This window comes from Rattus norvegicus, chromosome 6 (assembly GCF_036323735.1).
Source record: "Rattus norvegicus strain BN/NHsdMcwi chromosome 6, GRCr8, whole genome shotgun sequence".
NCBI classification, from domain to species: Eukaryota; Metazoa; Chordata; class Mammalia; order Rodentia; family Muridae; genus Rattus; species Rattus norvegicus.
The window spans coordinates 80,388,210-80,402,472 of NC_086024.1; the positions used below are offsets into that span (position 1 = coordinate 80,388,210).

The window sequence follows — 14,263 nt, forward strand, 5'->3', positions numbered from 1 at the left end:
AATGCACAAAATAAAGAAAGAATATTAAAAGCAGTAAGGGAAAAAGGTCAAGTAACATATAAAGGCAGACCTATCAGAATCACACCAGACTTTTCCCCAGAAACTATGAAGGCCAGAAGATCCTGGACAGATGTCATACAGACCCTAAGAGAACACAAATGCCAGCCCAGGTTACTGTATCCTGCAAAACTCTCAATTAACATAGATGGAGAAACCAAGATATTCCATGACAAAACCAAATTTACACAATATCTTTCTACAAATCCAGCACTACAAAGGATAATAAATGGTAAAGCCCAACATAAGGAGGCAAGCTATACCCTAGAAGAAGCAAGAAACTAATCGTCTTGGCAACAAAACAAAGAGAATGAAAGCACACAAACATAACCTCACATCCAAATATGAATATAACAGGAAGCAATAATCACTATTCCTTAATATCTCTCAATATCAATGGCCTCAACTCCCCAATAAAAAGACATAGATTAACAAACTGGATACGCAATGAGGACCCTGCATTCTGCTGCCTACAGGAAACACACCTCAGAGACAAAGACAGACACTACCTCAGAGTGAAAGGCTGGAAAACAACTTTCCAAGCAAATGGTCAGAAGAAGCAAGCTGGAGTAGCCATTCTAATATCAAATAAAATCAATTTTCAATTAAAAGTCATCAAAAGGGGCTGGGGATTTAGCTCAGTGGTAGAGCACTTACCTAGGAAGCGCAAGGCCCTGGGTTCGGTCCCCAGCTCCGAAAAAAAGAACCAAAAAAAAAAAAAAAGTCATCAAAAAAGATAAGGAAGGACACTTCATATTCATCAAAGGAAAAATCCACCAAGATGAACTCTCAATCCTCATCTTCGATTGGTTTATATACAAGTGTGCAATTTCTAGGCTTGAAAGTAAAATGATGCTATCTGGTGCTGGATAGAGGAGCCTTATTTTTTATTATGGCAGCTTGCTATTTTTGTAACATGGTGATTTGGTTGAACACAATAAAGTACAGTAGTAACTGATCTCCCCCTCCTGGATGAGTGAGGAGATGATTAAATGTTGATGTCAGCATCCATGAGCATATTCAGATGAGCTTCTGCTTCTGTTGAAAAGGATGCTGTGCTTGATTGTGGTCCGAAGCTTTGAAGCACTACTTGGCATTTCCTTCCTTGGAGGTCTCACTGTTTAAACATAACAGATTTGATAGCTTGTTGGTAAGGTGAGGTCCAGCTTGTCTCCACTAGGTCATCTTCATGTGAATCCGGTGGTTATACGGTTTTGTTCTAGGGATATTTCATTTTTTTAATAACGGTTTTAGCTGACATTCATGGAGAGAATGAATCCTTAGAACTGTGCCACTAGTGAAAGGAAATCCTGTCTAGAGTATGTTTCTTTACAAAGCTGTGTCACACCATCCTTTGGGCCCTCTGCTGGAAAAGTAGAATCAAGTCTCAAATAATGCCTTTTAAATTGTATCCTCTAGTATTATAGATGTAGGACAGTACTGTATCATACCTCTGTGGATGTAAAATAGCTTGTACCTGCTTTATGACACGTAGTAGTGACCGTGCTTTATCAGAGCTGTTTTTAATGATGTTGCTCAGAATGTTTTCTTTCCAGATGATGATTGAGAAGCTAATTTAAAAAAAAAAATGGTGCCAGGTACCACAAGAGTAACAGAACTGTGCTGTTTTCTCGGGTTTTGTTTTTTTACTTTTTTTTTTTTAATGGAGTGTGCTGGATGTCTCTACAGTTTTGTTCAGATGACTGCAGAACCTGGAAAAGCTGTTGCTGCTGTTGATGCATAACACACTGCTATTATTGGTCTTTTTATATAAATATAAATATATATATACAGATATATAATTTGAATTTTTTGAAACTTTACCTGTGCTGTCAACTTTCGAAAAAAGTATCCCCGTTTACTGTGTTGAGTTGGCACTGTACAGAAATTAACAGCCATATTGGTCTAGAAATGTTGAACTTAAGTTTTTTCCATTTGTACAGGGGTAACACACTGTATTGAATATGTAAGGTCTTATATACGTGGGTTTGATTACAAAAACTAATAAAGTATTCTCTAAAAAAAAAAAAGTAATGAGCATAGTCAGTATTTATATTTAGTTGACCAAATACACATGATCTGTACTAAACACTAGGCAATATTCCACATGCTGGTCACTCAATCAATCTCAACAACTACATAATGAACCATCACCATCCCTAATTCACTGAAAGACGGAAGCTAGGGAGGGTAAATAACTGGTCCAAGAGCTTTCAGTTAAGCAATGAACTCCCAGAGTCAACAAGAGAAACAAGACTGAAGCAGAGGACCAGAAGGGTACAAACCACTGTCATAAAAGCATAGAGCGCGGTTTGTGGCGTCCTCTTCCATTTCTTGCTCCAGCAAAAACTGACCTCTTAGTCAATAGAATGGAAGCCAGAGATACGTAAAGCCAAGAGAGAGCAATGTAATTTTGGCTTTTTTGAAATTCCATTTTCTCTTTACCAGTCACAGAGATTAACTGCGACAGCAAATATTTCTGCACGGTGAGGTGCCCTGTGTACTAGTTTTAGTGCTACTTCTTGTTCACTGCCCAACAGCTAGCAAGTGACTTGGGTGTTATAGGCCTGCTTTTCTCATGGTTCATGAGACGTCCAGAATGTGAAATAATGGAAAGAGGTTGAATATATTTGGAGGCCTTTCTGTAAATTGTGAAACTGTCAAACAGTTGACTACATTTTCCGGTGGGTAACCAAAGGATGTTATAAAGAAACAATTTTAAATACCATTTAACAACGAATAGGTATGAACTATGTTTCTCTGAGATGTGACATTATTATTAGCATCACTTGAGATTTCATGCCATAGAAAATCATATATATGATATATAAATCACATATTTATATATACATATATATAATTAAAGCGAAATATTACATTATTATTAAAAACAGTTTATGGTTAGTCTTTATAACATGATAGTATTCTGGGACCGAAGCTTCTGACTTTTCATTGACATGTGCTCTCCATGAGAACCATTTTCGTACCTGTGAAAATACTGTCTATTTGTGGTAAAGCAATAGTCTGTGAATGCTGTGTCAGACTTTCTAATCATACCCTAGGGAGCCAAACAGTTCATTTCCTCTGAATTTGTATGACATATGTTCTATGTCAGGAGGTTGCAGTGGTTTGCACAAACATGAATTAGCCAGAAAACTAGTCCCTAGAGCACTTGCTTTATTATAAAATGCAAAAATGATACTGAAATCAAGGCAACTCTGCTATTTACCAAAATCATATGATGGGCTTACAGAAGGCGGGTGAGTAAGTTGAGCATCACTCCGTTCTGCAGTGTCGAGCATGTCTGCTTGAAACAGGGAATAGACAGGCTCTTCCCATTGTGTTCATGTTTCTTGCCTTCGCAGAAAGGAAATCAGGATGACAGACATGAGGTTATGGAATGATACGATGTAACAGCTGATGTGAGGATTGAAAGGCTCAGAAGAGTGGGTGATAGTGTAACTTCTTATTAATTTCTCTCCGGCCAATCTCCCTCTCACAGAGTCAATTCTACCCACATAACATCTCCCCACAATTGTGATTTAGTTACATAAGGTACTTTACCATATTATTAATAATTGTTATCAGCTAAATTCAGAGCAATGATTTTTCTTCTATGCAACTGCATATATTAGCAATTTAATATGGTGTTCGAAGTCAAGGAACAGAAGCTGGCCTAACAGTTACTTATGACATGGTTTCAGAGAGACTATAAACTATTGGGAAGAATTTGCTTGCTTTCTTCTATGCCAGACCACTATATGGTTCCAAAAAAAGAAAAAGCACACACCAATTAGTTTTTAAGAACAACAATGAAATCACTAATGAAAGGGTCTTGTAGAAAATTTTAACATACATTATAATGAGAAGAAAATCTAGCTAAAGAATACGATGTAAATATTTTAAACTTTTGTAAACTCATTTCTGTTCTCTAAACCTTGGTGTTGGCTTCAAAGGAAAGACTAAACTTTCCATAGGATGAAAATTGCTTCTTGAACAAAATTTGCTAATGCAATGAACCGAGAAACTGATGTAGTGACCATGCTCTGGCTGAAATGAGAACAGGGATTCAAGCACCATTAACCATCTCTCTTCCCGCTCCCAACCTCACCCCACACGCACACTTCCTTCTTCCAGACTGCAAGCCACTGTGCTTCATGACCCCCAAGGTCATTTCTGTGAGTCCAGGTGGACAACAAAAAGAACCAACAGAAATGGTAATTCCAAGACTGTCTGAGACTTCCGAGTTTCGAACAGGGGGGTATAGAAGGATGAAATGAAGGCCCTGTCGCAATACAATCATGTTCTGCTTGCTAGAACCTCGCTCTGATAATTGTCTGCTATTCACTTCTAGATCGAAAGCCAGAGAATTAAATAACAGTATCAATGATAAAGAAAAAATTCATTCTAAGAAATTTAGTATTTCTTACCTATTCCAATTCATTCTCCTCTAAAGAGACCCACATATAATTGGTGTATCCATACAATTTTCAAGCACATCACCCAGATAACTGGCCTTTAATCCCACTACTTGGGAGGCAAAAGCAGGCAGATCTCTGTGAGTTTGATGCCAGGCTGTTCTACACAGAGTTCCAGGATAGTCAGAGTTACATAGAGAGACTCGTCTCAAAACAAACAAACAAAATTCTAAGCAAACAGAAGAAAGAATAAATAGAGAGAGGAGTGATAAAAGGAAAAGAAATGAAGGAAAATCAGACATTTCACAGCACTTCAACAGAGTTCATAGTTCTTCAGAGAGCTATCTCCCTTCCCTCTCTCCCTGCCTGCCTCCCTCCCTTCCTCTCTTCCTTGCAACAAACTCTTCATTGCCTCTCGCCTTTAGCTATAGTCACCACTAGCTATCCCCAAACTACACTTGCAAGTGTCTTTTATTACTTAATGTGTGGTCTCATGACAGAGCTCCAGACCATAGGGTATGAAAGGCAGTCCTGTAATTGATTCCTAGTCCTATCATTATTAAGAAGGATGTGTTCTCTCCCCTTTGCAACTCAGGTTGGGATGAGAATATAGTGGTATAATTCACCTTTTATTGTGCAACTGAGAATTATATTCTAGGGAGAGGCAGATAATATTAGAAGTAATATAGATTTCTTGAATTATGGCAGAAACTCTTAAATGCCTTTTTCCTTTCCTCACCCACTACACTTTAGTGGAACCAGAGCTTAGATTACATCCTAACAAGAAGACAGGTATTTTTTTTCCTACCTAATTAATTACTTACAAATGAAAGTAAAGGGAACAGGTACAGAAGACAGTGGTCATTAAGGGTCTCTCTGCCTTTTTGTTCTAGGGGTTAAAATCCTCAGAGAGTCTTAACTCTAGAGTGGGTTTTAGAGTGTCAGGTCACACTAAGAAAGCCTTGTAAAATGGTTTGAGGGTTTCTGTGGTGATTTCAGAGAGGTCATATTTCAAAAGTCCAAAGAAATCTTAGCAGGGATCTGAAATCATACACTGCTGTCATATGGTACTCTGAGTGCCTCCTGCCTTCCTACTACCATGTGTTAAAATTACCTTTTTGCTATGACAAATAGCTGTTTAGTGGTTGAGTTTGGTATGGAATTTATTAAACATGAAATACAACTGTGCTCTACCCTCTTCAATCCCATTCCTCACGGCAATGAAATAGAGAGGGAGCGAATGAATTATTAAGACTGCGCACACCAACCAGAGCACAGGCTCAGTGCCTACAGCCTACGTAAGTATGTACAAGTGACTGTATTTTACCTTTGAAATTGACTTCTTTCTTCAGAAGCTTTCTCTAGTACTTTAAAGAATGTCACACTGATTAAAACTTTGCCTTGAAATGGCGAATCTCCATTGTCAACATGACTGGATTTGAAATCACCTAGGAGGGATTGGGGATTTAGCTCAGTGGTAGAGCGCTTGCCTAGCAAGAGCAAGGCCCTAGCAAGGCCCTGGGTTCGGTCCCCAGCTCCGGAAAAAAAAAAAATTGAAATCACCTAGGAGACACAGGTCTGGATGTATCTGTGAAGGTGTTACCAGAGAGGATCAACTGAGAAGGGAATGTGGGAAACCCCATCGATGGGCTGGGTCCCTGACCAGAATAAAAAGGAGAGGGATGGGAAAGTCAACTAGACATCTCTTTCTATTTCCTGAGTACAACACCCCCACTGCTATGCCTTCCACCCTACGAGGGGACTGTATCCCCTTAAACTGGGAGCCAAAATTAACCCTTCCCCAAGTTGATTTTGTAAGATTTTTGTCACAGTAAGGAGGAAAAAGTACCTAATACAGCTTCTCTCACTTGGAGTCTTTTTACTTTCATGGATATTTGCTAATGAGATATCTAAAAGCTATTAGTCCAACATCGAAAAGGATATATGTATTTTAATAAACTATGTAGAAAGCCATTAAAATGGCATAGAAAAAATAGGCAAACATTGTGATGTAGCAAAAAATGTGTAAGCTCTTAACCTTTGATTTTTCTTCAGGCCTTCGGCTTTCTTCCTGTATGCCATAATAAAACAGAGTTACAATCAATGCTTGATGACAAATGGTCTCAGGGCTGGGTTTGCTTCTTCTAAGCATATTGGCATTCATATGCTGGAAAAGATAAAAGTAATCAGCCAGCTTTAGACAAAAGTAGGATGACGATTCTGGCAAAACCTTCAAACCACAGTAAGCTCTAATTTGAAATGATGTTTGAAATAAAGCGATGCAACTAGGACCAACATATTTACACAGCAACTAAAAACTGAACTCACTAGACACAGTTAAGAGATGGAAACAATTAAATGTGTTTGCTTTCTGAATAGACCTACTATAGTGGAAGCTTTAAAGATAAAAAAAAAACAGTTTTATTAGACTCTATTATTTTGTTGCTATCCAGATTCTTAAATCATTTCTTTAATGGTCCTCTGAGGTTGTTCTAATAAGACATATTATGTTTAAGAGTGAGTAAACAATCTGTTTAATTTCACATTATCAATCCTTCACTAGGTTCCATTCTCATTGTCACCATATAGAAATGAGGACCAACATAACCAAACTTCCTGTGACGAAGAGAGTCTCGTTGGATTTCATTCCTCTGTTTAAATATAAGAAATTCAGTCTTTCTCCCTCTATATAAGTCAAGTTTTCTATGCTTTAAAAAAAAAGTTAGGTAAAGTTGTGTCATGCGAGTCATCTAAGCATGACAGGCACTTCGGCAGAACATAGTGATTGTTATGGCTCAGAGGAAACTGGGATGGTGAAGCTGTTATCCTGAGCTGAATCCCGCTCCAAATGCGGGATGGCCAGATACCAGCATATCATCAAGCCCTTGGCTAACACACATTCTCTGACCGCTCAATCACCGAGTGTCTTTAAGCCCCAGTGTCCTAGACTTTCTGGCGTCTTTTCCCTGGGGCTATATCCAGACAAGCCCAGCTCAGAGAGGTGACTCTTTATACACCATAATGAAGCCCAGGTCTGGGAAGTAAGTCTTGCCAAGGTCTCACTGAAGTTTGCCAAGAATTGATGCTACAGAGTATTGAAAACAGGACAGGTCCTTGTCTGTTCTCCACGTCACTAGTTTCCAGAGAAGACAATACATTTTTGAATGGCTCAATGGAATTTGTCTTCCTAATAAATCATACATCAACGAGGACACACATGAGCCCCTACTCCACCTGATACGGAAAGTGCAGGAGAGATTGGCAAACTAGAAAAAGAAAAGAGAAAACTTACTATTTTTCCACATCAAAGCTGAAAAATGTCAGGGCTCTCCTCGTGGTTTCTTTACCTGATGCAGAAGCTAACAGATTCAAGAGTATGTTCTTAACAGTGGTTAACTCCTCCCAGAAGCACATCCAGGTTAGGAGAGGATCTGACTTTGCTATGTTCCTATTTAAGCTGTTGAAGAAGGAGTTAAGGAAGATTATGCAGATGACAGCATTTAGCTTCAACGGGACCAAAAGATAACAGGAGAGCTAAAGACTGGCTAAACCATCACTTTTACTCAATTGCTTCACTCTACACAAGCGTAAGGCTGCTCACGCTGAAAGACTGCCACATTTTAACTGAGCTAAGAAGCCAATAATTGCCTCAGTTACTCTAACTGTAACAATTCAGCAGTCTAGAGAAAGTATTTAAAGATTTCAAGTGTTTCTTCTACTCAAAAACTACACTGAGAAAAGTTAAATATCAAAAATCCACGCAGAGGTTCATAGTGTAGATTTAGTTCCACAAGATTTGGTTACACAATTTAGTCTTTTTTACACAGAAACACACAAAGGATGGAAAATTTTGAAGAAGAACTGGAAGGACAACTCAGTGGTTAAGAATGTATATTGCTCAACCAGAAGACAGAAGTTCAGTTCCCAACACTCATATGGTAGTTTACCCCTCCAGCTCCAGTGGATCCAACACCCTCTGCTAGCCTCCAAGGGCTCCTGCATTCATGTACACATGCACACACACAAACATATAAGACAAAAAAGAAAAAAGAAAGGAGGAGGTGGGCTAGAAATAGAGCTTAGTTGATAGTTCACTTGTCATGAGGCCATAAATTCAATCCAAGTACGAGACACACACACACACACACACACACACACACACTGGGGCTAGGCAGAGGAAAAGAAAAAGAAAGAGAGCATCTAAACACCACCAAGCAAGCACATACTCAGTAAACATTTGGACTATGCGTTACATGTAAGACCGCATGCTTCAATTATAGCATATGACAGAGACGACAACCGCTGGCTTCCACCTGTTTCTCAAGGGAAGCTTGGTAGTAACTGTCCACACCTAAATCAAACACACAGTATCTGGCCTTCATTAACCTACTATTAGCTGTAGATCTGAGGATAGTAAGAGCTCCCTGACAATGCCCATAGAAACACTTTATGTGCCTCTTACGACACTTTATGATCCATCCATACCAGAAAAAGTATCTTACTCCTTCTAAGTTCAACACTACATTTTAAGGTTTTGGACATGCCGTTGGAAGCCTTCGCTTGTCAGGCCTTTCCAAACTAACCAGAACATATCTTTTTAATAAAAAATAATAGCTATGTTCTCATTTTCAAAGTTTGTGATTAAAACCTACAGTGAAAGAGTCCAGCTGAGAAGAAATTTCCTTTTGGTTAAAAAAATAATATCATTCAATTTATCGGAACAATATGAAATGAAGATGTTGTTGTTGGGTCCTTCCCTTATGTGGGAAACCAAACAGAATTGCTGGCTTAGCTAAATCCATAAATTATTTGTCACGTAACATTTCAACAATAATTTTAAACATATAAAAGTCAAGGCACAAAAGAAAATCTTGCTATCTATGATAACCAAACTAAATAATTACACAACTTTATGTATGTTATTTCAGAGACCTAATAATTTCACACGTTTAAGTATTTCTTTTAATTATAGCAGGGACAGCTGTTTCAGGCATAGCTAGCAGAATGCCATGCTGTTCCAACTGCCATTCAGATCCGTAAGCATGGCAGCTTACTTTGCTAATCTTGGCTTACACATTTAAAAACAACTTACTAAGACTCAGTGATAAACACGGTACTGTTCTATTTTTCCCATGCTTTACAGCCTTAAAATTGTACTGCTCGATTGCTTTTGACTATTGACAAAGAGCACTGTTACCTGTTCTATTATTCGACACACAGCTAAAAGATGTGTGAGTCACTCTTCTTCCCTCCCTTAGGTTTGGAATGCAGGCTTAGCAGTGGGTGTGAGTGAAAGGAAGTAAATAATTCCTCATCCTCTAAACAGTTCTTCAGAGCATCAGCCCTGGATAAAGTCTCTTTCTTGTAGCCTAGTGCCCTCTCCCTCAAAAGGAGGAAATCATGAAGTGTATTCCCAGAGAACAAATTCATTTACCATATGATGCGGATCAGTAAAGGGTACTGAGTACTGGGAATGTAAAGTTAATTCTTCCTGTCAAAGCCTTAGGAAAATAATCACATCATAAACATCCCTCTCTCTCTGCACTTTAGAGTTGGCCCTAGTTTTGTTTTAGAAGTTGTTTTCTATATGTGCCTTAAACTGAGGTTCTTAGATGTCTACAGATGAGTAATTTAGTAGTAGCTTTATATAACAGATTTAATAAAAGATACATTAGAGCACTTGCTTATTCTCCATAGAAGAAAGATGGTAGAAAATAAAATCCTGGGAGATGAACTGAGCTTAACTAAAATGATAGTCTCCCTTACCAAGAATTTCAAGCTCCTTCCAATGGTGGAGCATTAGAGCCGAGGCTCAATACTGCCATCTCCTTCCAAAATGCAGAAATACAAGAAGCAATCTCGCTAACCAAATAACCTTTTTATGTTTGTTCTTCACAGAGGAAGGGCCAGCCGCTGAAGATGGTGTTTATAAGGTTTTCTGAATTAACAAATATTTTACAACTACAACATACTATTTTGTGTGTGTTTCTCCTCCTCCAAAGGAGAAACACATAGGTCACCTGTTAATGCTGTTATCAATAGCATTAGTTTTTATTTGGACAAGCTCGAAGTGTTGAGGTGATTGCTAAGGCATTACACAAAGCCAGTCGTAAGCGTGGACAAAGTAAATCATTATCCTATCTTTATTTTAAGGCTGTCCTATTCATTCCCTGACTAGAAACTAATTTTTTTTCTAATTTAACACCTTCAGCTCTATTAAAGTACAAAATCCTTTCCACAAAGACAAATTTGTATAGTATAATCAACTATTAAATCACAGCTTTTTGGGTTTTGTTTTTTGGTTTTTTTTTTTTTTTTTTTTTTTTTACAGGTACAGTGACAAGTGTCTCGAAATGCCACTTTATGTCTGTTGACTCAGAATAAACCCTCTTTTCAGTCACAAAATACATGGTTATCCCTGTTTAGTCTCAATTCCCTTCCTAAGGGAATTTACAGATTTAACAAAGAAGAGAGCATTGTGCCAGAAAGAGGTCACCACCAAAGTGGGAGGGTGACAGGAAGTAAGGACTAGATTGAGCTTGAAAGAAAAGGTGGCTCTTGAGGAACTACTCCTACTGGATTCCTGATTGGGGTAAGAGTTGATGAAGACAATGGGCGACTCACTTGTGTCAACATCATGATGTGTATTCATACAAGCCTGTATGGTATGTAGCTCGACTGCTTGATGTGGACACTTGATACAATCAAAAAGGATGGTAAAGGTGAGGTGTATGAGGCTGCTGGTGGTGTGATATGACATAGTATCATATAATAAACATTTTTAAGAACAAATAGTAAATCAAGGATAACAATACAGTCAGATATGGTAACTATAATCCTATATCCCCAACCCTTGGGAGGCTGAGTTGAGAGGATCGTGAATTTGAGGCCAGCCTGGGCTACACAGTAATTTCCAGGCTAGCCCAGATTACAAGATAAGAATGTCTTTAAAAGAACAACAACAACAATAATAATAATATAATCCAAAAAACAATAAGGTGCATAGCAAAGTAAAGACAAAAGGCAGAAACATAGTTGTTAGCAAGTTTTACACACTTTAACTACTTGTATGTAGTAGAGGCTTTAAAATTTGTTGACTCTAATGTCATAGGTGTGTGATTCTAAGAATAATAATAGGACTTACAAGGCAAAACCAAATGTATAATGCGACACAGTGTTGAAAATCGTAAAATAGACATTGGGCTAGTGGAAACATACTGGAGCAGGACAGGAGTGTTCGCTGCACTTTCGAGTAACATAATTTTCCAAAGAGCAAAGGCACTAATTTGTAACTGCTGGTCCCAAACAGGTTATTACTACTGCAGCTATTCTCAGCTCCAAAGCAAAGAGGAATCAGGCTGAGAGAACCAAGTGAGATGCTTCTCCACTCCAGAGCAGGGTCTCCTCTGATCCTGTCCAACAGAGTGTGTCTCCTTCCTCTCGTACAGAGAAATCTATGTGTGAACCCTAGGAAAGCAGTGTATTACAATAGCTGCTGGAGAAGTTACTCACTGACATAGTGGCTTTCTTTGCTCTGCTGATGCACCAAAACCACGTCCTTAAGGGTGGGGATTAAATTCAAGGAAGGCTTTAGACTCAAAGGAAAAGGCTTTGCATAGCCAGTCTTGCCAACGACACGAACATAAAGGAGCCAATGCTCTGACTGATATGGTGGCGAGAGACTTAGATGCTTAGATATACAGAAAATAGGAAATAAAACATATTTCTGGAAATCTATCAAAAAACATATTTTATATAAATCCTAAGAATTACATTAAACTTTAGCCACAAAATAATATAATGTTTCACAGTTTTTAACTTGAATAACTCAAAACTTAAGTTCTCCTTAAAGTTTGACCTGAAATCAAGCTTTGAGGGAGCTTCCTTTTCCACTAATAACTGGGAATCTTTACATGAAAGTTAGTGAAGCAAATTACCTCCTCACCCACCACCTCTAAGTTTAATGAGACTGTTGTAAACAATTCGGGTTTAGACTTTTAATGAAAACACATACTCACAATTGATGTCACTCAAAAGAACCTATCTTGAAAAGGCATTATAAATTTTGTTTCTAAAGGAAAACGTAATATGTTCCTTAAATCACCATGGGGGCATGGTGCTGACATTGTGTTCCTCAGTGCTGCTTTTAGTTCTCTGAAACAGCCTGGGTAACTTAAAATCCTTCCTGCTGTATAAGAAAAGGAACAGAACGCCAACTCTGCAGATCAGAAGACGGGTGAGCTGCCCATCACCACCAACCAACTGTCTCACCTGCCCCTTGAATGAAAGCACACCCCTCGTGAGAGAGGGGTGTGGTGGACAGGAGAACGTGTCACTGCAGAGTAGGCCCACAGGGGTGAGCCACAGCCTGGAGCTTGCCTCCCTCCGACTCAGCCTCCGAACATGCTGCCCAGCCATGTGATAGCCTTCGTGCTGAGCAAGGACAGGATGCCCAAGAGGAAGAATGGTTCATTTTCTGGTTGGACCTCCTAGAAAGATCTCTAAGGTCAGTGCTGCCCACTGCTATCGATGGCTCACTGTTCCAGGCCATGTTGAAACTGTAGGGTCATGTCCATAGTCCTATAGCAGCTGGGAGCTATGTCAATGACCCTGGCCTGAGTTACCATTGATGACCATATGGATTTCCATAAGCCGTGCTTCTACAGGGGCCGTGATGATGTGAGTATCCTGTGCAACCACCTGAGGCCATGTTGAGGCCCACAATGTCTGGGTCTGTGTTTCTACTGCATCCAGTGGTCTGTGTTTGTGTCTGCAATCTGTACTACCACTGGAGGCCATGCTGATGTCTGTGGCAGGTGCTGTCACCAGAAACCGTGTATAAGTCCATGATCTGTGGTCCTGCTCCATGTAAAAGCCAAGGAAGCTATTTTTGCCATGGTATTAATGACTGCAGTCTTACAGTTGAGAGAGACATAGAAGGCTTCTGTGAGAACCCCTACTCCCCGCCCCCCTCCATCAAGTAACAGCATAGACAGAAAGCCATTGAAGAGAACTCTTAAAACCTGTGGTATAGATGCTAAACTGTGTACTTATCCACAGTTGATGGCTTCTGGCAGAGACGGGGGTGGGGAAAGAGTCAGTTTTCTTTAAGAGGATGGCCATTGGGAGTTTGACCATGCTCCAGTGAATATGTTCTCCCTCCTCCTCCTCCTCCTCCTCCTCCTCCTCCTCCTCCTCCTCCTCCTCCTCCTCCTCCTCCTCCTGCAGGGGGCAAAGGGGAGGACTAGGAAGTGAGTTTGCTGGGATTCATAATGTGAAATTCCCAAATAATAAAAATATTATGAAAAGAAGACACTCCACACCACAGTCTATCCGTTGTCTATAAAGCACTGTTAAGAGGCACATTCCGAATTATGTGAACACAGTTGGCCAAAGAAAGGCACCAACATGTGGGAGTTTTTCTTGTTCCCTCTCCTTGACATTTGCAAATTAGAAGAATTCTCATTATAAGGTCCAGAAATGGCAGAACATTACTCAGAAGTATCATCATGTTAAAAGATAAAAGAATATGTATTCCGAAACTTGAAGAACAAAACTGTTCTAGCTGGTATAAGCATCAGCACGCACACCCACCCCTCTCTGTCGTTTCCTTTAATGATGAAAACTGGGAAGAATTCTGTGAGTGCTGTGACGATCCCTCACTTAAATGAGGACAGTCTGAGGCTCTTGAATAGGCCAAATATTTATTTTGCAAAATATTTTATGGGCATGGCCTGTTAACTTTAGCGACCCAAGGAAATACCAAAGGGCATACCAGTAGTGACTGA

At 39.3% G+C, this 14,263-nt stretch overlaps 1 protein-coding gene and 1 long non-coding RNA gene across 5 annotated transcripts in view; both read right to left on the reverse strand.

Moving 5' to 3' along the window:
• Nucleotides 1–14,263, reverse strand: part of Slc25a21 (solute carrier family 25 member 21) — a 499,458-nt gene that overhangs the window by 449,730 nt on the left and 35,465 nt on the right. The gene's annotated exons all lie outside the window — the stretch shown is intronic.
• LOC120103539 (uncharacterized) lies at nucleotides 928–13,627 on the reverse strand. 3 transcript variants are annotated; one of them, XR_010052688.1, is made up of 4 exons: nucleotides 7,768–13,627; nucleotides 6,514–6,642; nucleotides 3,309–3,414; nucleotides 928–1,423 (listed from the first exon to the last, which is right to left on the reverse strand). It is a non-coding gene; the product is annotated as an uncharacterized LOC120103539 (long non-coding RNA). The 3 variants fall into 3 exon arrangements; XR_010052687.1 differs by having other exon boundaries at nucleotides 928–3,414; nucleotides 6,514–6,546; XR_005505969.2 differs by having other exon boundaries at nucleotides 928–3,414.